Source organism: Asterias amurensis, chromosome 21 (genome assembly GCF_032118995.1).
Source record: "Asterias amurensis chromosome 21, ASM3211899v1".
In the NCBI taxonomy this organism is placed as follows: domain Eukaryota; kingdom Metazoa; phylum Echinodermata; class Asteroidea; order Forcipulatida; family Asteriidae; genus Asterias; species Asterias amurensis.
The window spans coordinates 12,175,845-12,203,041 of record NC_092668.1 but is presented as its reverse complement, the minus strand read 5'-3'; the positions used below and the strand labels follow the sequence as shown (position 1 = coordinate 12,203,041).

The 27,197-nt window shown below is 38.0% G+C and overlaps 1 long non-coding RNA gene across 3 annotated transcripts in view; it reads left to right on the top strand.

Annotated features, from left to right (window-relative positions):
* LOC139953098 (uncharacterized) overlaps nt 1-23,620 on the top strand; it is a 38,803-nt gene extending 15,183 nt beyond the window's left edge. Inside the window, exons 2-4 of one of the 3 annotated variants that reach the window (XR_011787943.1) lie at nt 11,145-11,245; nt 21,181-21,257; nt 21,419-23,620. This is a non-coding gene — a long non-coding RNA (uncharacterized lncRNA). Of the gene's footprint in view, nt 1-11,144; nt 11,246-12,378; nt 12,608-21,180; nt 21,258-21,418 lie in introns of those variants that run through there. The other 2 variants (XR_011787941.1, XR_011787942.1) reach the window with 2 other exon arrangements.
* Nucleotides 23,621-27,197: the final 3,577 nt, after the last annotated feature.

The following is a 27,197-nucleotide window of genomic DNA, read 5'->3' as shown; positions in this document are numbered from 1 at the left end:
TAGCCAAACATGAGCAGTGTTAAATGCAAACTTAGCTTCAGCTTCACTAATTATAGTTAGTATTAATACGTTATAAATGTGGTTGTCGCATAAAGTAAAACAATTCCAGACGGACAAATGTTTGCTGACAAACTCCATAACGAGGCAAAAATACGCATAAGTTTCGGCAGCAGTGTTTTATTTTAGTGCGAGATATTGACGTGATAGATCTGTAAACGATTCCCCAAACTTAAGTCTTTAATATTTTGAATAAAAAGTTACCTTTTTTTTAAAACATACTCTACTTCAGGGATAGCTTTTGTCACAATGTTTTATACCATCAACAGCTCCCCATTTCTCGTTACCAAGTACGTTTTTATGTTCACAATTATTTTGAGTAATTACCAAACAGTGTCCAGTGCCATTATTATAAGCACGGAGAAAAGTACAAAATAGGAGAAGTAGGGCAACACAAACGATGAATGAAAACAAACAGCTCTCAACAGAGCGGTAATAAATGATGCGTACACGTCTAGAATCAAAGTTGAGGGAAATCGAAACGATTTAAGACAGAAACATCAGGAAAATGACGGGGGGAAATAGCATTAGGAAACAACCCATAAAAGACTGGCGAGAATCCGCCTTGCATGGGAAGTGTCAACATTTCAAAAGTACAGTGATGTATGTGGTTACCCTGGTAACCGCTAAAAAGTAGGTGAAGCAAGCTTAAATTTTTGTCGAAAGGTCAATTTAAGATTCATCTGGGTCAATTACGTTCCTTCAGGTCCCCTTTTCTTCTTCTTAAACTGTACCAGGGACCTCGGCTTTCTGGGCTCAAGTTCTATCCAATGTCGTAATTCTCAACCCCTGAATCTTGGAGATTGTGTTTATTTTAGCCGACTCTCCGGCAAAGTTAAGCTCTTATACATTTCATCAAGTAACCATCGATAAACATTCAAAGCTCTAATTCTACTGCTTGCAGTTTCAGATTCACTCAATTTCGCCACAACTTTCGACGCAAGTGCATTATCATGATTTATTTCCCCCGAAATCAAGACACGACTTCTCCTTCAAGATATGTCACCTTCAAGCCCTCTTTTGCTCGACTGATTTTCTGATCCTTTTTTTTTCTACATTTCCTTATCTGCCCACAAGTAGCTACTCCGTTCTTGGCATTCTTTAACACACGTCCTTGCGCACCTACCCCCACTGTTCTTCTGTCACATTCCATCTAGTGTCTTCAAAGAAACAATCACCCATCTCTTTGCCTATATGATGAAGCAAGTCTAGTATCGCATCTATCGTCATACCCGTTTATGCTGCCTCTGCCTTGCCTTTTTACCCTTCTTCTTAGCCCCACGGTTCCCTGAGGAGCGGCAAGGCATCAGTGACAGCCATTGGCTTGGTAAACATCAAAACTCAGATCGAAGGCTTGCAGCCGTTCTATCCCCCTGACAGAGTCTGCTTACACGACCGATGCCTTGCACATCTACACGGCTAAACATATTTCTAAACACCTGTCCTCATTGTAGGAGCTCTAACCGGGGCTACGAAACACGACATAACAAAAAAAACATCCCCGGCCATAGAAAAAATGCTCACTGATTTTAACCCAGAAATATATTACTTGGTTTGTGATATTGAAGGGTGCTATCAGCTGCAACTACGGTGAAACCCCCGCTCCATTGACAATGATTTCATCCGTGCTATCGCATCAGCGTCTTGCAAGGTCTTGATGGGACTGTCTTGTACACGTCCTTGTTGTATACAAGCCCCCTTGCAAGAATAATATGACCTAGGTTGGAAGCATGTTCTTGCGATTGATTTTAGACTCCTCTCCCCGTGTGTACTGTGGTGTAGTTATTGATTACTTGCAAGAACTCACTAGCAGCAAGGGAGGGCAGGAGCGTGATGGGAAGTAGCGTAGAGTTTGATTTGATTTTGTATAAATAGAGCGGGAATTTGGGCCCGTCCACGACGAAAATATCTATGGAAATTATTCACGATCAAGGAAAATTAGAGATATACAAAAGAAAATAATAAGATAAATGTGAAAATTTATTGTGTAATTACAGATAAAAATCGTTGTCCAAAATGAGCACCGGTGAATGTTCTCTTGTACTATGTCACTGTACACTCACGCATAAACAACGACATATCAATGACTGTGTATGGCACCTCAAAGTTGAAGACTTATGCATAAATCTATAAAGCAAAGTTTGCATCTTTCAGAATTGTGGTACTTTCACTGTATAGAAAATCAGCCATCTAATTACATTATACCAAACAGATACCAGACTATACTGTCCCTAGAGCCTCGGTTTGCTTTGTTGATTTTGTAGGGAAACCGACATGGCTGACTACAAAAGTCCGATCATTCAAATACTACCAAATTGATGTTTCGGGAATGCGTTCTATCTTGAATTAATCACTGCATTAAAAAAACATTACAAAATGTCAGCAGGAAACGAGCGTAAACACTCCTCAATATGTACAAAAAGGAAAACCGGGAAAAGACAAACTTGGAATTGACCAACTTGGAACAGCAACTGGAAATGGACCAACTGTGAATAGTCCCGGTTACTAAATGGGAATCCACCAACTGATGGGAACAACTTATTTTCCTCTCATTCAAATCAGTGTAACCGACATCAGAAGACGAAATAGTCTGGTCCCTTTACGCTGATTAAAAACCAGCGTTTAGAACTGCTTATGAATGCAGATAGCACATACAAATGGCGACATAATGCCATGCATATAGGGATCTCTTGTACTATTTCCATACCTCGAAGTTATTAATAAGCTGTTGGAAAGAACTACTTCAAAATACTTAGCTTCAGAACTGCTTTAAGACTAATAGAGTATTTATAAAGGTAAGTGTGCTTTTAGGCATCATTGGATTACAAGTTAATGAAATTCTGGCGAGGTGAACATTTTCGAAGAACTGTGGATGGGGTGTGTTAGCCAGACTAGACCCTGGAACGGATAACCATTACTGTGTGGGTGTTTGCTTGCTTGCCTGTTTGCTTGTTTCCTGGCATGCCGACGTGGTTGCTTGCTTATTTACTCGAGTGTTTGTTGGGTTGCTTGCTTGCTTGCTGTTGTACTGCTTGCTTTGCTCGTTCGTTTGTTTGTTGGTTGATTGTTTGCTTGTACTGCTTGCTTGGATCGTTTGTTTGTTGGTTGCTTGCTAGTTGGCTTGTTTGCTTTGTTCGTTTGTTTGTTTGTTTGTTGGTTGCTTGCTTGTTTGTTGGTTGGTTGGTTGCTTGCTTGCTTGTTTGTTTGTTTGTCTGTTTGTTTGTTTGTTGGTTGCTTGTTTGTTTGTTTGTTGTTTGTTTTTCGTTTGTTTGTTTGTTTGTCATTTGTCTGTTTGTTTGTTTATTACTTTGTTTGTTTGTTGGTTGCTTGCTTGTTTGATTGCTTGCCGTCGTGGTTGCTTGCTGAATTGATCGTTTGTGTTGGTTGGTTTGTTTGTTTTGTTGCTTGCTTGTTTGTTGGTTTGTTTGTTTCTTTCTTTGGTTGACATTGAATGCTTGCTGAATTGCACGTTGTAGTGATATTGCCACTCATCTTTAGATGAGTCTTAGTGCGTTGTTTGTGAATTGATTCGCTGGCGTGAACACTTTTGTAAACGCCTTATATCGTTTGCTGGAATGTTTGTATATTCTACGTGTGTGTTACTTGTAGGTTTGCTTGTTTGACTGGCCGAGTGCTCGCTGCCTGCTTCTCTTATGTTCTCTACTGTAAAGCTCAACAATTTAGTTGCTGTGGTCTTGTTGGTGTGATGGCTATACCGTTTGTTAGATTATTCGCTTGCTGCTTTTGTGTAATTTTGTGTGCTCATTTTGTTTTGCTTTGACTACTTACTTAAATAGATCCACTTGCTTGTTTGACTATTCATAGACTTCAAATGGAAGTGTATTTGCACCCTGATTTGCACTCAATGTTAATGTCAGTAATGAACAAAACTTCATACCCCTTTACTTTAATGGTCATATGAGATAATGTACACACAACCCATTCCGAAGCGTGAATTAATATCCCAATTAAATATAAATGGTTAATACTTTGATCTTCTCTATTGCTAATTCAAGACCGATTAACGCACGGGGAATATCCAACCAGCTTAAAAGCTCTTTCAACCCACCCTTAGTCAACGCTTGGCATGGTTTACAACGCCAACCCCCTCCGATGAATAAATTGAGCATTAAAGCCTCCTGAACCTAGTACTATAGAGAAAGGGAAGGTTATTAATGAAAAAAATAGGCCCCAGCTAAGATCAAGTGCAGAGTTAACAGCCGTGGGGCGTAATATTTTCCAGAGCAATAGTCCCGGATCTCCGGATTGCCTTGTGTTTTTCTTAGTGTGCGCGTAAACGTCCCCACTTATAGTATGGCCCCGGAGAGTTCGGGCATCCAACACGTTCCTTCGTCTGGTGCCAACCGCTTCCCCTTACTTCTAGACCTCTCTCTCTTGTTTATCATAGATTACAAGAACTATATGTGGGTGTTGGAGAAAAGATGTTAAAAAATAAATGTACTTCAGTTTTGCTTATAAATGGAAACAGGAAACAGTTTGAAAATAATGTGACTTAAAATGTTACATTTAATTATTTCAATCTATGAGGATGGCATTAGTTCTAACATATGGATTGTCTGTTTTCTGTTTCAGTTTTGTTAAATGCAAAAGCCATCAATTAACAAAGCAAGTAATTATGCATTGCTGATATTCTAACCTTATCATTAAACGAGAAAATAAAATTAGCTGTTGCAAACAACTTACTAACCAAATGGACCGAGGGTATAAATGCAAAAAAAAAGTTATTTCTCGGAAGCTAAATGACAACACAACAAACATGAACATGTAACTAAGTGAAACATAAGCAGTGAAGTTAACATTAAACCTTAAACTCTATCCTATGTACATTCGCGCGATCTATGAGGATGTATAGTCAAAGTTCGTTATATTAATGAACTTGATGTTTTGTGTTCTCATAATGTTTTTGTTTTTTTTCTGAATGATACATCGCATAATATTAAGCATTGCTGAGGTTCACCTATGCACGGATATTCGTGCAATCTGTGTGAGTACAGAGTTCTTTAATAGATTGACATTTTTGATCGGGAATAAAGAATATAGGACGGGTAGTGTTACTCAGTACTTCCTGGAGCTCGCACGCATATTACTAGCGTGGGATTTGAACCCACGACCTTTGCAGTTCTAGGGCACTGTCTTACAAACTAGACCACCGAGATTACCCGGTAGCTATAGGAAGTTCGAATCCCACAAATTTTAGTGCTTTGATAGATTTTATAAATGTATTGTAATATTGTATTCTGGAAATTGCTTTTTACCTTTGTATCTAGCGCTTTGAGGCCTTTTTGGCAATTTGGCGCTTTATGGATATCTTTTTATTATTATTTTTTTTATTGGTGTTTTCTGTTTTCATGTTGTTGTTCCTGAATGTAATGTATGATAAAGCTATCACTCAACATCGCATACTATTATTCCTGGCCGAGAAACTATGTTGATTACAAAGACCATTCAAGTTAGTCCCGAATGGATTGCATGTTTCCAAAGGCTGCACCTGTTTCCACGGGGAGCCACCAACCATAAAACCGATTAATGTGAAAAGTAGTCATGCGCCTAAAATGCATTAAAGTTAACCATCCATCATTATGCGATGTTCAATAGAATGTGTAGCCTCTTTAACCTTGCAGAACTCAAACTAGGGCAGTGTGCGAGTCTATAGAAGGATGGTGCTAAATGTGTGTATGTTGACATAGATTCGGGTCATTTTGATTTACAGATTCGGATGACACTGGTTCGGATCAGTTTGACAAAGTTTCGTCGTGTTGACAGTTTCAGATCATTCTGACCAAAAAATACGGACCAAACTGACCCTGCAGTTTTCAGGTTAAGGAACCTCTTTCTAAAAAATATGAACCAACCATAACTTTTATCGGTCAGAATGTTAACTGAGATGTTTACTGAGTGTGTGGGGGCATATCATCCGAAATAGTTTTGGGTTACTTAGGTAATTCTGGTAATTTTCACACAAATTCGATTAATTTTTACATAGATTCGGGTTACTTTGGCACAGATTCGAGTTATTTTGGCACAGATTCGGGTCATTTTGAAAGAGAGTCCAGATCACATTGACCCCAAATTAGGACACATGGAACCCGGGGTCAACTCTTTGAGAGTGAGGACTCTCTTCCCCAAAATAGAATCAACCATAAACTTTTATCGTTCAGAATGTTTACTGAGATGAGCTAAAACTATTAACACCTCTCCCCTACTCTGCTCAAAGCAAGTAGGATTGTCAGAGTAATAACGAACTAAAAATAGAAACCATGTGCGTGGGTATCATTACCCGCCACTCCCCACCCGGAGCCTCCTTCTGGGCGTACCACTGTTTCAGAAAGCTTCTTTATTAAACTCGATGATGATGATGAAAGAAAAAAACTCTCGCTTGAAAAGTGAAGTAGCAAAATGATTGCATTCTGCCCTGGTCCAATGTACACTGTGGCCATAATAATTATTTTATGACGTTGCTATAAATAGATGGTTATTTTAAATAGTCTTTCGGGAAACAGATATGGGGTTATTCTTTTTTACATGTCTGTGGAGTCCTTGATTCTAGTTCCAGAATTGATCTTCAAATCGTTTGCCAATATTACATGAGTCTTTTTGGTCGTGTGAAATACAAAGGGTGGCCTTGTCGAGGTATATACACGCAAGGCAAGGCTACAGTCGTGTGAGTGAAGACGTCTCTTAACATTTCGCGCTCTCACACACTGCGAGGTTTGACTTCAATGTAAACAATCACCTTTAAATCGATGGTGTCTTTAAAATTATGAGTGGAGGTGACACAATAATTAATTATGATTATGTAGTGTTTGCGTATAGGATGGGGAAAGCGTATGAAAGTGTTTCCACATTAGTGGTTCTGTTGATACAAATCAACGCAAGATATGCTAATTAATACGGTAGGTACATCTTAATAGTGTGATTAGTGTGCATATTTGAAAAGTTACAATTAGACCAAGCTGTGTACAGCTTAACCGATGAAGAGCTAATTGATATTGTTTTTCCCTACAATAATTACCATATCAAAAGACTATGTTAAATCATCGAGTGGGGCAAAGAAATATGTACATATTGTAAGCGGTACAACAAATTTAGCTTAATTGAAGCCACTTCAGATACAATGTATTGTTTTGTTTTTTTACTTAGAGTTAGTTTGACTAATTTGTTTACACAGGACAGTACGCCAATATCTTCAAGATCCAAGAAGCTCACGCATTACCATCTTAATGTTATAGGAGAATACTATGAACGCCGTTTAAAGAAGTCACTCTAAAACCTTCTGGGTCAGAAAATGACCCGGATCAAAGTCCCGTTAGGCCTGACCCATTTTGGGGTCTGGAATAATGTATCAAAGGACACACAATGGTTCTAACTGACGTCTCATCCGAGTTTAAGTCAAAATTGTTGACCACTTATCGGATCAGCCTGACCCAGACATGAGTCAGGCCCCCTGAAATTTTGAATACAGTCAGGCCCCCTGAAATTTGGAATACAGGTCAATTCTGACCCTGGAATTTGGAGATTGTATATATGAACGAGCACACTCTCTTCAAAGACATCAACCATTAAGACATTTCTTAATTCTTATGTTCATATTTCTTATGTAAAATATTGTACATGTTAAAATATTATACAAGGTCATTGTTAATATTGTACAAGGTTATTTTTTGTTACATGTCAACATCATACAAAGAAAGGTGTTAAAACTCGATATCAAAGACCTATCAACCATAGACCTTGCAGCACGATTGCCTCAAGATCTTATCGTTTGAAGTCATTCACACTTACATGGGTTCTGAGGCATTGAACTGAATATGCATTAATTTACTTTCAATTCTTCTCTACAGTACTTCAGAGTTAACGTTTCCAACCAACAAGGAAGCTATAGACAATTAAACATGTTAATTATTCCTCCAATAATGACAACAACATTTGCCAAGCTGAATTGGGACTCCACATTGCTAATACAACAAGGCGTGAATGGGTAACGTTAGCGAGAGTACGTTATTGACAATTACCCCCACCAAACCTTTAAGTGACTGCTTCCTCTGTATGAATGATTGGTAAATAATCAACAGCAAGAGTTGTTACATAACCAAGACACCTTTCAAGTTGAAACACTTTACCTACGGTTATTCATAAGGTCTTTAATTCATGAGGCATGTGGAACGATGTGTATAGCGAAGGTATTCTGACAATAAAATATAGTGATGACCTGGAAAGTGGATTAAATATTAACTAAATTAATTCTTAAAAGGCAATTCATATTATTTTGACCCCAGGGGGTTTGTATTTGCAATTGATGACCATGAAGGGAAAATGTTTTATTGAATTGAATTGAATGAACAAGGTCATGACTGATCGTTTTGAGTCACTATTACTCAACACCCACTCAACCTATAGCTCGATGTATAATTCAGAATTTTTATCGGGTGAGTTATACGGTTCCGGTTGTTATTAAGTCCACAAGACTCCGATGTTATCCGGACTCAATCTAACCCGGAATAGTTATACTGTTCCGGTTATTTATTATTAGTTACAAGAGTCCTCTGTTATCCGAACTCAATCTAACCCCGGATTTGTTAAGGATTATCAGTAGATCGATGCAGGTCACACCTCACATTTCAACCGTTAACTTTTTCTCTGATGCATTAGTACCATTGCAATGGTATGATAAATGGTACCTTTAAAATTGTACCTTTAAAATCGTACCTTAAAAATGATACGAGATGGTATCTTTGAAATTGCACATAACAATTGCACTGAATAAAAGCCAAAGAGGGTTATAAGTAGATCTATGCAGGTCACATCTCACACTGCAACGGCAGAGTAATGCACTAGTGTATTACCATTGGAAGTGTATGAGAAATTTTACCTTTAAAATGGTACCTAATGGTATCTTTGAAAGTGTGTATAACAAGGGCACTGTTGCGATGTAGGATTAATTATGAGGGTTATCAGTAACTCGATGTAGGTTACATCTCACATTTCAAGGTCAACGTATGTACTGGTGCATTAGTACCATTGAGAAAAGTAACCTTTAAATTAGTACCTTACAAAATGGTATCTTTAAAACGGTACATAATGGTATTTTGGAAACTTTACAGAACAATGGCACTGCTGCAATGTACAATAATTAATGATCAACCATTGTTTGTTTTTGTTTTATCCACTCAATATTACCAAAACAAATGATGCTTAAGCAATCAATGTTGCTGTATTGCTTTAATTTATCTAGGGTATTTCAGAATACTACTCACGGAAAGGTTGAAATCAAATAAACGTTCCCAGTAATCTATTTTATATAGAGCTATTAATTCAATTTTGAAGCACATTGGGAGAGCCATTCAAACTCGAAACCCAGACAGGTATTTCTTGACATATCAAGGAGAGCTCTTTCCTTTTAAATTACATGCCATGGTTGCAAACGGTTACCGATTTAAAATGGAACATGTCATAAGGTATGAGATGAAGAGAGCTGTGTTCACACACGTCATTACAACAATTAAACAAGCACACTAACTTCGTTAGAGCAACTAGATCGTCAACCACCAACCAGGAATCGCGTGGTTTCACTTGAGAAAAACAATTAAAACAAATGAGTATTTAATTCCCATCCTTCGGTTGATAGACAGACGCATGGAGTATATAATAGATGCAGAGTGACAATTCTCTAAATGAGTGAACAACATTACGACAAGTGTAATTACTCAGAGACGCGCGTGTCCAACCCGAGCCCCCCGTAGCGGCCCGTTAATTCCTTGCATGTTTCTCCCTGCGAAGGTATGCTTTTAATCCCTTGCTCGGGAATCCGGATCGACACTAGATAATGAGTCCCGACTTCCGCGGTCTAACTCAATCGAATCATCTTTGATTTGATAACTGAAAATTTGCCGTGACGGCACGAGGCGTTACTCAACAGTCGCTATATACCTAGAGTCAATCAATTTGTGGTGAAAAGGTAACAGAATGGAACCCCGGCTTCTCATATATCATCCTTGGGCTGCTTAGAGAGCCGTAGGAGACCATACCTCCCTAGGTTCTTATCAATGTTGCCTCATTATTACCTCTGCAGCCTCGTTGAGTAGAACCGTAGATAGACTCGCTGGTGCCTCTTTATCCCGCATCCCCCAACCACACCCGGGCTATTTCCCGTCCCAAAACAACCGATCCCCACCGCTCGTCGTTTCTCACTCATGTTTCATTTTACCCCCGGGCGGGGTCTTCACAGCATAAGGCACAAGCTCCTTTGGGACGTCTGATTCTTTCTTGTTAGAAATTGCCATCATTTCATAACGATCAAGGGTATACCGTAGGTGACGCGGTCATCTGGGAATAAGTCGGGCAATCTCAGCTCTATACCGTGCCAAATATTTTGTCAGGCTGCGTGAATTGAACACTATCATTTACTACGATAAATCTGAAGCTTTCCGTGTCAGACCACTTAAACGGCTTTGAATTATACATTCAATCCAATTGATCTGATTTGTTTATACTTGATCTGTTTTTAGGCCATTACTAAAGACGAAAAACGCGCTGCATAATTGCTCATACACCGGGTCGGCTGTCTGTCTCATTGTGACTTCCGATCAGTTGATTTAGAAGAGGTTTGAAATGGCCTGAGCTTCACCACCAAATAAAAAGAATTAACAAAATGACACAAGCAGACATCATTTCAATGTCTCCATTTCTCTTATACGAATTCAAAGTCAAACGGAAGACTGATTTTTTTGTATAGTGTCAATAAAAGATACGGGAATACATTACTCATCACAGTATACATCTTGAGAAATATCTAAATTTATTTCCATGATAACATCGCGAACTTCCCTAGAATTGTACTTTTTCAATTCTAAATTATCGTTTTGACATGGTAGTGTGACTGCCTAGCTAGTTAATGGATTTCCCATCATGATTTGAAGACGGAGTATATGTAAGATGTCTTAGCTGCCGGGGGTAATCATGATAAAGGCTCGTATGTTTGCAAAGCTGCTTCCCTGCCTCTCCACCTCTCACCCAGCCTCCCCTCATCAAATCTTATTTGATTCTCATTCCTCTCCTTGATCACGAAGATTCTCAATCCCACGACCAATCGACACCGGATAGGGAGGCGACCCCTATACTCACCATCCACGGGTACCGTGTCAGTCCAGCAGCGTACTAATCATCAAAGGTGAGAAAATATTGACATGATTTCGTCTCCTTGTAACTAAAACATGCCTCGCGATAGAAAACATTGCCAATAAATCTCGAGCATTAAGTGTCAGAAGCTAGAGAGAGCGTCTGAGATGCAATATCACCAGGCATATGATACCCTTTAAGTGCGCCGTAAATGCCTTACAAGTGTTGAGGTTTGATTGGGATTCAATCTACTTCGGTCATACTCAACGAACCGCTTTTACATTTCCTCAACATCACACCCTCAGCTGGTGTTATACCTGCCAATTTAACACAGGTGATTTCTAGAAATGATTATTCAAGTAGGAGAAAAATAATCCATACTTTTTCACATTCTGAGGCGAGTGTGGCTAAAGAACCCGTCAGTTGCGTCACGAGAAACAAAAATTATTACTTAGGCCAGACGATAAATCAGTTAGAAATGGGTTCGGTCTGACAAACGTTTGATTATTTATGGAAAACAAGAGGCTATAAGGGGGAAACAGCATAATCAGACAACTTTCACCATTTTATAAACACAGAGGTCATGAGTTGTAATCTTTGATGTTTCTTTTTGCTTCGCTGGAAACGAACATTCCTTCCACAACAAAACGACTTCCATTTCCCCCTGCTTTATAAGCAGACACATAAAAATACACTAAAAAAAGTAACTGCTTACCTTGCAATCCATATGCTAGTCCACAATCCATAAAAGTTATGTAGATGTAAGGAAATTATTATGATTTTAAGAGCACCTTAGCCTGGGAGCATATTCGTGATATCTTCTCTGTTCTGACAATCCACAAAGATTCCACATTCAGTAGAAGAGCAATAAAACGTGAGTATTAACATCGCAGTCACGGCCACGGTGTGGCCAATTGGGCATGCACGCATGCAATGTGGTTATCGGGTACCCCCGCTTAAACGCGTCTCACATCTACTACAGTTCTCCATAGACAAAGCGCACGTAGTTCATCAGCAGTCGCTAGACCCCATGTGAGATCCCAGCTATACACAGTGCGACATGACTGCCGAGGAACCCGCTCCGATTTCATCCGTGAATGATTATCTAGAGCGCCCCCACATAAACTCGTCGGTCATTAATTAGAAAAAAAAGGGAACAACGATTTGTCCTCACTTGCTAACCAGGTCAATGAGTGGAACTGCGGGAACTATACATTGTGACAGCAACTGGATGGACCTACACCTCCACCAGGATATAGACAAACTGGAGAGAAAATCGTGCTTGGTGTAACACAGGACTTTATTTTGTGTATACGAAATGATGGTCTATCTTTCAGCATGCAAGTCGTGCCTTTTCAAGTTTGACATGGCTATGGTACAGTGGCATTTTACATAATTAACTTACGCACATAATCCAGTCAGAGGTGAAGAAATTTAGTTAATCTGTTTGGATTCGTGGAAAGAGTGTCAATTCAAAGTTTACTGACCTATGCTAAGTCAATGCACTGCAACTAAGTAACGCATTGTTTTGTGAAAAGAGATTGTTGGGTGTGGTTTGGGTGTGGTCTGATACACCCTTGTAAGCGCCAAAACAATTGACACACGAGCACACGTGGCTCTCAGAAGTATAGTTATGCAAGGGAATAAGTAATACGTATAGTTATGCAAATGACATGCATGAATAATGTATCTTACATTCTGCTCATCAACCATTCGGTGGTCATATTCCAAACCATGCATAACCAATGCTTTCGTGTACCAGGACAGCATTGAAATGACCACACCAAACATTTTAAACCAATCACTTCAACAGTATACTTAATTCCTAACTGAATACGCCATCAAACACCCCCCATTGTTTTGTTGCCAAATTTGTTTGTACAGTCCATAATCCAAAGCTGAGCTCCCAAAGCTGAATCTGGTTTAATAGTGTTACATTTTTTTATTAAAACCTTCCATTAAACTGAAACACACCATAAAACTATCGTTTCATTTAATTCGCAAGTCTTTCTCCAATTTAATGGGAACCTTTTCAACAGATCCCAGGATTCCCAAGCCCACTGACGCCTACGGAAATTAGCAGGTGAAACTATTTAACATTTGAATATGAGACAGTACAATGGCAGTCTTCAACTCATATTTTAGGATTAATGGTTCTCCCGAGAGATTCATTGTTTCCACTTCAATTCACAGCCACATTAATCAAATGGGAATGTATACATAGCACGAAGTCAAGCAGCAAAAATTCCTGCTCAGGAGAAGGAAAAAAAATACCTCCAGACGAAAGCATTCATCAGAGATCACAAACTACTGCGTGTGCATAGGGTGTGTTTTCCGTTTTTAATTGCGTTACCAATTTCTGGTGACTTATTAAATGACGGAAAATCAAGATGGTTTGGCGCCGATACCTGTCATTTTCGATTCTTCGCATGCTCGTTTGAGTGACATTAAAGGGTGATTATCTATTTGAAGAATCTATAGAAAATGACTGCAGATTGTGTTTTACTGAAAGAATACATCTCCCATAACTGATATCACGAAATATCGCTTTTTACCTTTTGCCGTTAAGAGTACAGTTTCACTTTTAATTGTTTTTTTTTATGTAAGTTCGCCCCGAACAAAGCTACTCTATAGGTAAGGGGCCACAAGAAGAATGTATATTCCTCTTAAAGGAACACGTTGCCTTGGTTCGGTCGAGTTGGTCTTTGAAAAGCGTTTGTAACCGTTTTTTATAAAATACATATGGGTAGAAAGATGTTGTAAAAGTAGAATACAATGATCCACACAAACATGCCTCGAAATTGCGTGGTTTTCCTTTTACCTCGTCGACTAACACGTCGGCCATTTATGGGGGTCAAAATTTTGACTCCCATAAATGGCCGACCATGTTAGTTCGCACAGTAGAAGGAAAACCACGCAATTTCGAGGCAAACTTGTGTGGATCATTGTATTCTACTTTTAAAACATCTTTCCAACCATATGCATTTTACAAAAAACGGTTACAAACGCTTTTGTTTTGACCAACTCGTCCGATCCAAGGCAACGTGTTCCTTTAAAACAGTCCAGATTGTAGGATGGGGGAAACGTCCACCACACATAAAATGTTTTTCTGACGTATAGACATCACACTTTGCTAATTTTGATACATTCCTTATTCATCTTTTAGACAAATCTTGGCTATTTGTGAAATCGGTTTTCAACATAGCAAAAGCACAACACATAAGAAGATGTGAAATTGTTATGTCTACGAAAGAGTCCCGCGTCCGTATACATTGTATCGGCCGGTAAAATGTTCCACCCGATGAAAGAATAATAATTTGAATGTTGTGCAGATGACATTGCACAATATGAAAAAGGGGCACACCTTAAAGATTCAATAGTTTCCTTCATCAGTGTTGTTTGATGAAAAATGTAGTGCATCCCATCTGCATCTCATCATTCTTAAAATATGCCATAATTTCACCGACGTTTTGCAAGATGAAAGTGCATGTAGCAGCATGAAAGCGGATGTCATACGATCTGCAAACCATTCTTCATAAGAGTGAAAGCAACATTGCATGACTTTAACGGGTCTGATTCATATATTCATAAGGAGTTGTATTATTTAATAGAATTTATGTCCCTAACGTGCAAAGATGGAGGAGAAAAAAAGGAGTTTGAAAAATTTCTGAATGTCTAGGATGTGACAGTATGATATACTTCATCCAAAATGTTGCAATGCTGTGTACGTAAAGAATTCACGGTAAAGATGAACCATTCCCATTGGAAATATTACCAGCATCCTGACGTCACAGCCTGTGCCTAGTGTTCCACGACGCATATTGCAATGTGTTTGACCTGTATTCCATGGAGGAGGCGGTGCCTAGACTAGCCCAGAGTGAGCAAGTGGCCAGCCTTATACTCTAATTGAAATCTCGCCAGTCGCAGACATTCTCCTAACCTTGTTACGCGGTAATCGCGAGAGACTTTAAGGCAGGGCAGTTTCCGTATTTCCATGCAATCTTCGCCCCAATCCTTTCTATCGGGTTGATATACTATTATTCCCAAAATGGCATTTAGGGGGGTTATGGCTCAGGGGCGAAATATTGGGCACAAGTGAAATGAATTTGTTTACCTCCTTCCCGGTAGATTTAACGGGTAACACTGGCTTGGAATTTGGAATAAGGCCATTAGAAGTCACCAGTTCTCGTTCACTCATTGCAGCCATTAAAGGCATCAGACACTATTGGTAATGAATCAAAATAATTATAACCATAAACCTTACTTGGTACGAGTAATGGAGAGCTGTTGATACGATAAAGCATTGTGATAAACGGCTCCCTCTGAAATAACGCAGTTTTCGAGAAAGAAGTAATTTTCCACGAGTTTGATTTCGAAACCTCAAATTTAGAATTTGAGTTCTCAAAATCAAGCATCTGGAAGCACACAACTCCGTGTGACAGGGGTGTTTTTTCTTTCATTATTATCTCGCAACTTCGACGACCAATTGAGCTCAAATTTTCACAGGTTTGTTATTTTTTGCATATGTTGAGATACACTTTAAGTGAGAAGACTGGTCTTTGACAATTACCAATTAGTGTCCAGTGTATTTAAACATAAATAGTATGCCTTTATGAAAGAGGCATGTAACACCCAGTACATCGTGTTTGTAGGATTAAAAATGCACAGATACACAAGAGTAGACATCTGGAATTTAAAATGCAATAACAGGATGTCTCATACATTAATGATGGTTCATTAATGAGTATCCCATTTTCAGTTTCATTTATCAAACTTGAAAGTAATCGCCTAATGACCAACAATGAACCTCATTAAAGTGAGTTCTTAATGATCAAGTGATATCACAGGAAGCCATATGTTATTTTGGTTAAAGATTAATACTACACCGATCTGCTTTTGGGTCGGTTATAATTGTACGCAAGAAAGAAAAAAAATCGAGTTAACCGCCATAAAGACGAACTTTTTAATTTGCCTGGTCAACATGCATGTTTGATATTTATTTAAGCCAATTTAAAAAATACAAATCAAAATGAAGACTTCACGCACTTTAATGTTATGATATGGTTCAATAGTTGTAAGATTAACAACAATGTTATTTCAATTTGATAACTATTAAATCGCTCCAAAATATTAACTTGTTTTATCCTGAGTGCAAAAAATAGTGCTCTAAAATCCTTACTCTATGCTAAAATAAACCTTTCGCGAGATGGTTTCTTTTGATTAAAGCTGTGTGCATTTCCTGCCTTTCACACCCAAGGCGTTAAGAGTCATTAAGCACCTTTAAAGCCATTGGACACTTTCGGAACGGAAAAAAAAATGTTCACCTATTTACAAATAACTTACAGGGTTTACAGAAGGTAATGGTGAAAAACTTCTCTTGATATATTATTCCATTAAATGCTCTACTTTTTGAGAAAACATTAAAACAAATATCAATTCTCGATATCGAGAATAACGGATTTATTTAAAACACATGTCATTACACGGCGAAACGTGCGGAAACAAGGGTGGGTTTTCCCCGTTATTTTCTCCCGACTCCGATGACCGATTGAGCCTAAATGTTCACAGGTTTGTTATTTTATATATAAGTTGTGATACACGAAGTGTGGGCCTTTGGACAATACTGTTTACCGAAAGTGTCCAATGGCTTTAAAGGGAGGGCATAAAAACCTTTGATGACTATTCAAAACACTTTTGCCAGTAAAAGAACTGACTTGGAAAAGAGCACCGAAGTGTGTTGAAAAAACCATTGTATACCCCTTGAAGTAATGTAGTTTTAGAGAAAGGGCCAATAATAAAACTCACACAAAATATGAATCTGAGAAAGTGAAATAACTCTCAATTATACTATATACAATCGAAAGCTGCAGTACTCTACTTCTAAACCAGTTGTTATTGCCATAAGAGTGAATACTAAACGTACCTTTAAAATGTACCCAGGCACATTTACAAGTCGCTTGATTCGCAAAAGCTTATAGTTTGTACTGTGATTTCCTATGTCTCTAATGGGAGGTTGGAATGCGTCCCCAGGTATTCAAACCCTTTGCCGATGAGTTAGGAAGAAGCTCTGACACAAATTAGACCACAAACCGGCCACCGAGGGGTCAGGTTAAGCGTATTGTATTGCAATTTAATTGAGTGCTAACCGTTCTCCTTGTTTCAAAAATACTAATGAAAGTGTAGCTAATATTCTCACAATCACGCCCTGACGTATGCAACACCAACAACAACACTAAACACTAGACTCGTCTTTCAGGCGTTTAGGTGTCGAAGATATTGATACAGTCGTTTCCACGCTAATCTCCTTGTTAATCAATACTAAGGCTGCTCTGCAAAAACCTAATGCACTCAGATGTCACAGATACTAAACAAGAATCCTTTAGCATAGTCTTCACATTCTCAACTTCAGAGTAAGTTTTTTTTAATTGCACATAGATATTAATTTTTATTTCCGTGTGCGAAATACTGTTTAAATGTCTAACATCTCGCTCAAGACAAGTCTCACGAGAATTAGTGACATCTCGCGGATGATGTTAAACCGTATTAACAGACACAATCATTGATCATTGACCCTAAAAAGATAAATCATGACTAAATTTTAAATCTGATTTTGAGGTGGATAAGCCAATAAAGTAAATCTCATTATCGATGACCAATCTGATGGGCTGACATTGAAGTGTATCCCTAACCTTGACCGTCAGGGTCTACCTTGTTTATTTTTAGGCATAGGTTTGAATCGTTTCCAAGGTTCCAACGATCCACAATTGTAATGTTTTTTTCCCCAATTGCATGACATGTGACCTTGACTCGCAATGTATTGATCCTGACCCGTTGCACAATTTACTTGATAATTGATTATTTCTAATTGAGTTGTATTGTTTTCATAATGCATGACCTTTGACCTAGCCTATGACTTGCAACTCCTGACCCTTTGCATAAGTCTGATAATTGAGTGTTGATAGTTGGGAAATTGAGTTATTATTGAGTAAACAATTTTCATAACAGATAATACACTTCTGAGTTCAACCTTCTCAAAGACATTCATTACCTTTGAATGCAAACTTAATTATGCAAAGGCTTTAAAACAAAGGCATTCCGATGCATAAAAACCGCATAAGACAATGCAATGCGTGAACAACTACAATATGCTGATATAAGATATTGCGATTTCGCTTTCACATTCAGGAAATTCGCATTACATTGCAAGAAAATGAAATGGAATAAACACAGAGAGGAATTTCACAAGCCAATCCCCAGCCCATCCTACAGATCAAGATCAAATTGAGGAGAGAAAACAACAGAGCCCAATTTCATAGAGCACAAAAAATTGCTCGGCATAAAATGTCTTCCTTGATAAAAACAGGATTACCAACTAAATTTCCACGTGATTTTGAGGATAAGCAAACAACATTATTAGAAATTTGGTTGGTAATCCTGTTTTTATCAAGGAAGAAATTTCAAGCTTAGGACATTTTTGTGCCTAGAAGCTCTAAGAAATTGGGCCCAGTTTGAAAAGAATAAAGAAAAACACTTACATTATATCTACTTTAATTTAAAAAAGCCTTTTGAAATTGCCACGACCGCCCGTCTTACAAAATTGTATGGACACAAATATAAAGAAAGACTATAGAAGAAATCGGAAAGGCTATGGAACAAAGTGGAAAGACATAGAAGCAGAGGCAAGCACATTGAATATCGCAGAGTAGGTCTGCACGAAGATAACCCATACTAAAATAACAATTAATATCTGCATGTCTATGGGCACTGACCTTCCCTCAACAACCTTTCCAGGGCATAATTCTAGAGATTAAGACGATTTTATCAATCCCGATTGCAATTTGAAGGGGCCTCAGTGAAAGGTCAAACACGTGATGTTTTAATCAGACTGACTCGACTTCATCCAGTGACTGTATAAATGTAGCTTTTATGATAACACTAATATAAAAGACACGACACAACTCCAAAGGCATGATATATAGAGATATCAGGGTGTACACGTAATGTAATTATATAAATAGACTAAATGCAGCTGATATTCAGAACATGAAGGATATCATAATGTTGTTCTCTCTTGGTCGGTTTTTGTGATTACTGAAAAAGGTTTATTATTTTTTCAAACCATCTTTTTGAATGACATACCTCAAGGGAAAAGCTTAAATCACGAATCACTCATGGAAAATAATTCAAAGCAGAATCTAGGTAAGTGAACCTGTGACTTAGACCCGACGTTCAGACGCATTTGGAAAAATCATGGTCGGTTTTTGTGATTACTGAAATAGGTTTATTATTTTGTTTTCAATCATCTTTATGAATGATATACCTAACAAATCACTCCCGGAAAAGATATAACCAGAATCTAGGGAAGTGAACCTGCTACCCCGACCTGATGTTCAGGCGCATTGTGCAAGATATAGATACTACAAATAAAGCTTATTATTATGTTACTGTCTTTCCATTGAAAGGTATTAACTAAAGTCACCTCTGAAAGTTTGAGGTTAAAAAAAATCTTAGAACAAAAATGGGCTTGCACTTATATCTGTACACAAAAATGACACTCAGAATATTTGAAGAAAAAAAAAGGTTCAAGTGTACTAAGTTTCCAACTAGACGGGATTCAAGTTAATATATTAAACGCGCCAAACAGTAAGTAAACTTCAAGGGCATGTGATGAGTTTATACTGGTTGGATGCTAATTTGGTAAACTAAAAATATGAAATTTTTAACAGCATAATTTTGATTTCTCATGAGGACAGATTAGAACTATAAGGCAGGTCCCCTTTTTAGATTGTCTTAATTTAGACGCGTCAGAATGCACGACGAAAAATGATGTAAATCCAAAACCTCCCACAGGTGCAATGAGCGTTTGATGAGTTTTAATATGGTGCAATTACAATATTTCACCTGAATAAATTTTCAGGTTAATATGTCTTAATGAATTATGCCACAAGAATTTGAGAATATTTTTTTGGCTTTTACCAGATCAGGTCAATAATATGCAGTCAGACGAAGACGCATTTGCATTTTCTTTAACGGCTTCCGTTCGTTTTTTAACTAATGGCGCCACAGTGCAATGTGATACCCCGCGTGGATTTTAATGACCAGTAAACAATGCGAGGCTAATGATCGGCTGCAACCCCAGAAATGTTCCTAAATCTACGTAGTGACGTCAAGCATGATATTAAAGGAGTTAATATGAACTGAAATTATGACTGGAAATTAACCCATTAAGTAAGTACGTCATAATCTGACCATCGCTTGCGAGAGGTTGCCGTAGAAACAATTAAGCAAACTATTTTTAAACCGAAACCTAAGTATTCAAAATTCGATAATGGATAAAATTATAAACGATACTAATGTGAAAAATGTATTGACAGTATGAAATGTCTGAAGACCCAGACAACAACAACTTACTTCATACACTTTAAAATGAAACATTTTAAGTCAGACCGGTTGAAATATGACAATCTGTGTTGGCGACACACGGTACTGAGTGCGTTTAACACTATATCTATAATGGTTTGGAAGTTGCAGGAGAAAGTCGAGTCTCACATCTTTCGATCTTAGTGATGAACGCACGTTGTGGACTATTATTATTTTAAGACGAGCCGTTTAAGCCATTTGAACGTCTTAGGAGTCATGCATTCACGGTTGGGAAGCAAGACTAAAGAGAATATTTCTTAAAACTGCATACAATTCTTTTTAGTAACACAAGTAACTATAATATATCGATCGATAGCAGTCGATATTTCTTTTCACAAGGTTTCATGAGAATCGATATTTAATTGCTTATACATTAATAAGGTTTCATGCATGGATTGAAAGTAATTGTAATAGCTCTTCATATTGCAAGATTTCAACTCTACACAAAAATGTCATGTGGCTCGATAGTATATCGCTATCACTTTTCACAATTTTTTTTGTGATTCGATATTAATGGCTTCACGAGGTTTCATGCGGATAATATAAATCGCTGTTTCTCTTTACAAGGTTTCATGTGGATCGATAGTGATCGTTAACTCTTCACAACTAGCGGATCGATAGTAATTGATATTACTCTTCACAAGGTATAATGTCGTGCATAATCGATAAGACGGATTTTTGGGGTAATTTCTTAAGACTATTAAATAGTATTAAACCTGTTATCAAAGTAACCGCTTTACTTGAATTGAATAATTTGCATCACCAATATTGTTTACGAAACCTTATTTGCTATTATATCTTTCAGAAAACGCAGCAAAACATGAGCCACATGCACCCAGTATACAAAGGCCACAAATAGTCTGGATTCGAAAAATGTCGCGTATAATAAGTAATTGGTTCTCGAGGCGCGTGCTTTTTTCATTTTGTTCAGTGTGTGCACAAGCAAGTATCGCCCGGGGAATGAAGCCACGCTAAAGCAGTATCCGGACGTAAAACTACTCCCACGAAAGAGGTACCAGTAATCCACATATCAGTCTACGGGCCCTGACGTTCGCAATGTAGAAATTCGCCCGAGCTATTAGGTACGAACGATGACAGACTTTTCTCTGAGATTTCGCTCATTTATTTTTTTGTAAGATATGTTTGTGGGGTTCTGATTAGGTGTTCTGGATCGGGGGAAAGAATGGACAGTGGAATGACCGTGGCGGATTGAAGGAATGTGTTGACAGGGTTGATTAATTCAATAGGTTTATTAAATTCAGATTTTTTTTTTTTAATTACGTTGTGTGCATGGTTTTGTATTATTATTATCGTGCAAACCAACATGCGTGTTTTTAAGGTTGGTGAACCCATACCTGGATGATGTGCGGAAAGGTGTGTGGTGAGAAGTGTCATTAAAGGTAGTGGACACTATTGGTAATTACTCAAAATAATTATCAGCACAAAACCTCACTTGGTAACGAGTAATCGGGAGTGCATGGTAGTTTAAAACATTGTAAGAAACGGCTCCCTCTGAAGTGACGTAGTTTTCGAGAAGGAAGTAAATTACAGCGAATTTGATTTCGAGACCTCAGGTTTGGAATTTGAGGTCTCGAAATCAAGCATCTGAAAGCACACAACTTCGTGTGACAAGGGTGTTTTTTCTCTCATAGTTATCTTTCAACTCCGACGACCATTCAAGCTCAAATTTTCACAGGTTTGTTATTTTATGCATATGTTGAGATATATATACACCAAGTGAGAAGACTGGATTTTGAAAATTGCCAATAGTGTTCACTGTCTTTAAAGGGAATGTACACGTTTGGTAATTGTCAAAGACCAGTCTTCTCACTTGGTGTATCCCAACATGAGCATAAAATAACAAAGCCTGTTGTGAAAATTTGAGCTAATATAAATTGGTCATCGAAGTTGCGAGAAAATTATGAGAAAAAAAAATACCCTTGTTGGACGAATTTGTGTGCTTTCAGATATAGGAATAAAAGGAAGTATTTTATTATTTTAGTGACAAATTACCTATTTCTCAAAATCTATGCTACTTCAGAGGGAGCCGTTTCCCACAATGTGTTATACTATCAACAGCTCTCCAATGCTAGTTACCAAGTCAGTTTTTAAGTTAATATTTGTTTTGATTAATTACCAAACGTGTACCTTCCCTTTAAATGGATTGAAACTCATTCCGTTTTGTCCGAGAGGGACTTCGGGTAAATATTTATAATTCCTAACAGTAGCACTGGGTAGATGTTGTAAATGCGAAACAAAAAACTGCTCAACAATTTTTTTTCTAAGCAGAAATTTAGTGGGGCACCAATCACAGCAATGTAAACTAAAGTAATTTTGCTAAGCAAGTTGTTGTGCTAACATGATTTTATCCTTTGTCATGCTTATATTCAAGGTTATAAAACTTCTCTCATCCGCATGTAATAATTTTGCAGGGCCCAATTTCACAGAGCTGCTTAAGTAAAGAAATTGGCTTAAAAAGTGTATGCTAAGCAAAAGTAAGGACACCAGTCACAAGTTGACACGGTAATTTGGATGGTAACCATATTCTGGTAAGCATAATTTTTAGCTTGAGCAGCTCTATGAAATCGGGTCATGAGCTAAGCAAATTGCCTGCTCGGTCACCTCCCAGCATCCACATTATTGCATTTCCTTATATCAATTTGAAAAGTGTTTTCCGACATCAAAATGTTCTTAATCTGTTGTGAAGATCTTTAGTGAAACTTTTTGTCCTCCAAGACTTATTTGATTGATTTATCACCAAAATAAGCAGTGACATTTAATATCATTTTTAATAGATAATGGTAATCTCCCTTGCAATCTAAAACCACTGTCTGCTCCAAGTTCTAATCAATCTTTACACAAAATGGACTTTGAAAATGTTGCAAAATACATTGTCCGTCTGAGATGGTTATAGAATTGTTAAAGATTGATGTCAGGGACCCTGAACGTGAAGTCTTACGTTGCTTGGGGCTTAACATCGTGCTCAATATGACTGGCGCCAAGACTTTGTGATTACCACATTATAAAACATAGTCCTAAAACATCAACCATGGGTCGACGTGTGTTGTTAATTATCTTGATAATTACTTATTATAATTAGCTAACGGAAGCATCTACTGCTCAGGTCTAAACACAAACAATGCACATCTAATTTTGAAGAAAATATTTCTTCAAAATATGCGTCACTGTTTCGTCAATTTGTTTACAATACTCTTTGAAATGGAGAAATAATTTGGTTGTTATAATTAGCTAACGGAAGCCTGTATACTGCTTAGTTCATTTAAGTCTAAACACAAACAACACACATCTTTGCTCCAAAAGACAGTCAGAGTATACTGATCGAAACGTCGAGGTGGAAACCTATACTGTCCTTTTCAGAACCACCCCAGCTCGATGAGCGATTATCATTAACTTGCGTAACCGAATACCTTACTTTAACACATACTCATTTAGAAGAAAATGTCACTCAAAAATCTGCTTCACTTTGTATCTTTACTGTGGTTCAAATACTCTTTGAGTATACGAGAATAATTTGACATTCATCACAGACTGGATGGTATCTGCAAGTCATATTAACAAATGAAAGATTAGACGCAGAAGTCTCAACGCAAGATTAGTATGTATGTCAAAATGGATGTCCAAGATGGTCATTGCTATAGATATAGAAGCTTATCACACGCCGGTCGCGAAAGCCGATATTAGTTGTCCATAGACTAATAACCAAAAAAGTACCGACGGATGCTGAGCAATGAGCAAAGGTTACGAGTTAAAAACCATGGACGTAAATTATGTTTCTCCATCACGACAGTATGAAAAATGGCCAGGCAGTATTTCATTACCCAAAGGGGTGTATTTAGTGACTAAAAGACAGAGCAAGTAAACCCTCATTAGGAACATCCATTGATCGGCTAAAAGAATATAATTATTAGATGACAATTGATTGGTGATTAATGTTTATTTTGCACTTGTTTGTTCACGAGGATCATCTGAGGAGAAAGTCCTTTCTCCCCTTTCTCCGGCAAACACAACTTGAAACTTGAATCAAATGTTATCAAACATACAAAAAGGAGAGGTAACGAGTTATATCCGATTGCAGAGCGGCATAACTGAGTCATAATCGAACCCCACAAGTGCAAATCGGTACAGCAAGATTGGATTATGTTTACCTACCCCATTAGTGATTGTATCTTGTCATTCATAGAGCGAACAGGGATGAAATATCATCGGGTCCGAGCTCCAAGTGAACATTCAAATAGAAGAAGTTTGTCAGGTTACAGCAATCTTTTCTCTTGCGGTATATGTGAGTCACAATTAAGAACAATAATCACAAAGTTATTAAACTATCAGGAAATTGCAACTTAGAATGCCTGAAAGACGGTTTACATACCACTTGATAAAGCTTTTAATTAATTTGAATCAAGTGTTTGGTCTAATTGTACAGTTGACAATTGGACCAATCACAATAACTTCACCGGCGCCTTTTGGAAGGAGGCTGGATGGTTTCCTTACGCTTCGTTAGGAGTCTCGATCGTTTTTTTGACTGAATTAGGCCTCGGTGAAAAATTGAACATTAAAAGCGTATAGGGCCTTATATGAAATGTGCAAACTGCTTTGTTAAAGTAATCAGTTATGGCAATAAATCGAGGCCAGTTTCCTTGTGTTTGAAAAGACGAACTGTAAATAAAAAAAATAGATGTTGTACATAAAACAAGGGGAGCTGATTTGACCACGATTCCTGGTCAGGCCAACTCTCAAAATGATTTCAAAAAATTGTAACCCGGATTCTGCGTCAGTTTGACCAATATTTCGAAAAAATTTGTTCACGAACTCCGGGTCTATGCATATTACAGATCTCTCCCTTTCTCTGGTCGACCGAGGTCGGAAATATGTTAAGATTGCCCTATCTTGTATAGTCCTCATAAGGTTGGGAAGATACAATCATATGCACTGAAAATCACACTTTATAGTATCTCTGAAATTTGAAACATAAAAAAAAAAAAAAAAAAAATTTAAAGTATAATGTACGAGCTCAAAAAGTGAAAAGCTCATACATGTTTTTCTTGCTGAGCTTACAAAGTCTTATCTCACTCATTGAACCAAAATCTTTACTCATCTTGTTTAAATTACCCCCGCCCCGTGCCATTCCCCTCGGTGTTCCTCTTCGAAGATTCCGCGAGGCCAAAATTACAAAACCGCAGTGCCACTGTTTCCCCCTTCCCTAAAATTTCTCAGGTTTCTCTTTTCAAGCCCTGTGGCATTTACATAATTGATTGCTAAGAAAGAGCAATGTTAAAATCATGTCTAATTAAGGTTAACATTCATAAAATGAACTTCAGTAAATAACAAATCTCGCTCCTGGCACTCTGCGTACATAAGTTGTGCGTTATTTCCATATAACCTATGGCTGTTGGAGCAAGCCACGGTCAACTACGAGCTGAGTGAAATAGTCACGACGTTATCAATTTATAGTTGATATTTATAACATATCGCTACAAGTTAAGTTAAGGCACGGAAGGTTTGTGCTAATTACTGTGGCGATCTCTGAAAATTTACGTTTTATCCATATGATTGATATTTTGTGGGAATAACACTCAGCATTGCGTATACAGCTTTCTATCATTGGACTTCATTTGAGGGTATTTTCGAAGTAAACTTACAATAAATTCAACTACGAAGAAATTAATATATAATCGAGAGTTTGACATCGTCCCTGGGTGGCCGCTCTATCCCTTAAGCCCACTGCATAATACGTCAAGTGAGCCCTCAGCGGCGCCACTGGAACTCCATTTTTTATTCTCGATTGTTTTAGCACCTCGAGTGTTAAGGCGGTCAGTTGAATAAAATGAATTTATAATAGCTATATCCCTTATATAACCTCGTCGTCATACTTTGTCATCTTTCACGTAGTCATCTGTGCAAGTATTTTGCCTCGTAGCTTACCTTAAAGAATTAGGCTATCTTAAAGAATGACTGTTCCAAACAAGAGTGTCAAAAAAAAAAAAAAAAAGATTAACAATTAACCCTTGACTTTGCCCTTCTGATTTTTATGAAACATGTTGTATAGCCTAATACGTTTTAAGATTCTCAAGTAGTTAACACATGGCAATGGGACAATATAATTGACGTCGGATGCCTGAATTAGGCCGATTCAGCGGCTACGGCTACTTCGCTGCGTCATTCTAGCGTTGAAGTATAGGACATCCCTTACAGTGTACCCCTTTTTGTAACACTAACAGTCGTAGCTGCTACGGCTTCGGTTCCGTGTCATCCTACGTTGACGGATAGTCCGTAGAAACACACTTGGCAACAGTCATAGCCGGCCGTGGCTCTAGCCGGCAATTCGGATGCGGCCTGTGTAATATTTATCCCCGTTGTTGGCAGGGGTCCCAACCCCAACAGTAATTATGGACATTGTTTTCTTATCAGACAAAACAAGGTAAAGACTAAATATCCTTCTCAGCCAGGTAAGACCGTGTCCGAATTGGCGGCTGCGGCTGTGGCGACGACTGTTGCAACGTGACGATCAAGCCACATCCCCACCCAGACGATCAGACGCGGCCTCAACGGGAGCAAATCAAGAATGC